The sequence below is a fragment of the Dipodomys merriami genome, unplaced genomic scaffold, assembly GCF_024711535.1.
Source record: "Dipodomys merriami isolate MVZ:Mamm:240054 unplaced genomic scaffold, mDipMer1.0.p SCAF_284, whole genome shotgun sequence".
Taxonomy (NCBI): Eukaryota; Metazoa; Chordata; class Mammalia; order Rodentia; family Heteromyidae; genus Dipodomys; species Dipodomys merriami.
In genome coordinates, this window is record NW_027204315.1 from 578,863 (window position 1) to 581,792 (window position 2,930).

The following is a 2,930-nucleotide window of genomic DNA, read 5'->3' on the forward strand; positions in this document are numbered from 1 at the left end:
CTCGTCCACTTTGCTTATCTTCGAGCAAGATGTAGCCCTTATGTTAAAGGATTTAATCCCTATGAAATATTTTAGGGTAGACCACCCTCTTTGGTTCCTAAATTTTGGAAGGCTATGTTAACAGAAGTGTCTAACTACAATCTGCAGGCTTTACAACATATTCTTTTATGGACCTATCCTTTGGTAACCAAGGCCCACCAGCCACATAAGAAAAACTCCACCTGAAGGGGAGGGGGCAAGATGGCAATGGAACAGCAGGAAAACACCACAGATCTCCCCAACGAAATACAGAGATTGGATTTCAGTGCTCTGTTTCTGCAAGTGACCCACAAAAACAGGCGAATACTCAGAGAGATACAGAAAGTGAAAAAAGAAAAGGGAAAAACCTATACAGACAGTAAAGTGGGAAGAACCTTCCCCCCCCACTTGTTGTTGATAGGGCTCCCCGTTGAGCAGCTTAAGTGGTGGAACTTTGTGCCAGGTTGCTTAAGTGGCCTGGCTCTGGACCCTAGGAGGACCACTCACCCACAAGCATCCCAAGGATCACAGAAGACTCTCAAGTTCCAGTGCCAACCCAGAGAATACAAACTGAAATCTCAGAAGACAGAATCGGCATGAAGATTCCCCTCAACCTCCCTAGCATGGCACCTCTGCCTGGCTGATGCAAGAAGCCCAACCCAGTCAGGAGCAGCAGCAGCTGTCAGCAGTGGTGAACGACCCTAGATTTGCAGTGTGGCACCTCTGTCCTTCTGGTGTAAACAGCCTAGTCTAACCTGGAACAGCAGCAGCAGCTGGCAGTAGTGGCAAAACACCTAGACTCTGTGCACAATGCCTCTTGGCACTAGCCCAAAGGAACAGCCCAGACCAGCCCGGGGTGGCAGTGATAAATGGGGCAGGGACAGCTGCAGTGGACAACTCCAGACCCATGCCAGTTTGTGCCTCTCCATACTGGCCCACATAAGCAGACTAGCCCAGCCTGAGGCAACAGCACTGGTTAACCCCCTGACTCATGGTAGGGTGGAGCGCCTCTCCAAACCGGCTTGCATAAGCATCCCAGCCCAGCCCATGGTGGCAAAGGTGGTGAACAACCCCAGACATGACGCAGGGTGTGGTGCTGAACAACCCCAGAAAAGCCTCATGAAATTTCCTACCTGGTCTGGCTTTGAACCTTAATACACAAATCTGAGCCTCCTGAGTAGTTACAATTACAGTCATTCACACCAGCAGGGTCTAACTCTTGCCAACCCCTTCACTTTTTCTAAAATAGATCATTTCTTAGTTCATACAAGGAATTTAAGCAAATAGAAGAAGATCGACATAATACCCTTTATTCTATCTGATCATAGTGGAATCAAACTAATTCTCAATAACAAGACATAAAATAGAAAAAACTTAAACACATGGAAATTAAACTGCACTATGTTGAACAATACTTGCGTCACAAAAGAAGTTAAAGAAGAAATTAAAAAGTTCTTACAATTCACTGAAAATTAAGAAACATCACAAAGAAACCTATGAGACCCAGCAAAAGCAGTCCTGAGGGACAAATGTATTGCTCTCAGTGCACATATCAAGAAAACAGAGACCAATTTTATGATACAACTAAAACTGCTACAGAACGAAGAAAAAAATTGAACCTCAAGTTGCTAGACAGAAAGAGATAACCAAAATAAGAGCTGAAATTAATGAGATAGAGATTGAGAAAATTATAAATAAAATTAATAAAACAAAAAACTGTTTCTAAGAAAAAATCAATAAAACTGACAGACCACTGGCAAGAGTAACTAACAAAATAAGAGAGGAGACCCAAATCGATATTATCAGAGATATCACAGGAAAAATTGCAACAAATATCCAAGACAATCATAAGGAAATAATTCCAGACTCTACTCACAAAGGAAGGAAAACCTAGCAGAGGTGGATGAATTTCTACAGAAATACAAATTGCTATCCCCCCTTTCCTTTTTGGCCCTGCTTCACCACCATGTATGGTGGGGGCAGCAGTTTGGTAAATAAACTTCTTTTCCTGCCTTCATAGTGTGTGGTATTCTATTCATAGGCTACTGAATGAAACCTAACTATTTAATATTACATTTGATGCTGTGACTCAGATGGTGTGACTCAGTTGGAAATGTTAGAATTTCCTAACCACCTCATTTCTGTGAACTAAACTGCCTTGAGTCACCACGTGAGACTTTTCACCAATACCATTTCTGGCCTTCACATCCACGTCCACACCACTTCTCTTCTCTGGTGAATGAAACTACTCTCTACAGCTCGTTGCTCAATCTCTGTTCACATGTGGCAACATGCCAGAGGAGCTCCTACGGCCTTTTAGCGGAAAGGCTGGTCACCTCTGAATCCGAGGATGCTTGGTTATGGGATATTGGCCATTTCTCTCTAGAGCTCTAGGGGAAGCAGGGACATTGCTTCTGCCTGGTCAGCTCTCCTTCACTCACCAGACTGACTCTCCTACACATTTAACGGGGTGCTACGAGTCATGCCTGAGCCATGAAACCCCTCTAAAATGCCTCCTGCGCTCCCTGGATAGCCAGAGCACCTAATTTTTTTATGCTTTTCTCAGATTTAGACAATTTTTGCCTCTGCAATGTTAAATGGTTAACAGTCTGTTCACTTTCAGGATCTCTTTGCTCTCTGTTAATCCTGTCCAACTTTCTATATCTCTCCCTTTCTTTTCTACAACTATTTGTATTGTGCCATGAAGCGTGCGACATGGGCTGGGTCCAGGGGACCCATTCTAGTTTCCCTCTAAAAGGCTAGCCAAACTAGGGTTGATTTTTTTGTTCAGGCTTTCTTTGCATTTTTTTAGAAATTTGTCATCTTGAGTTCGCCATCTTGGACAAATGGTGGGTGAAGGATTTGGCCCACTCCAATCCTTACCCTTCCACCAAGCTTTCTTCTCCTCCATC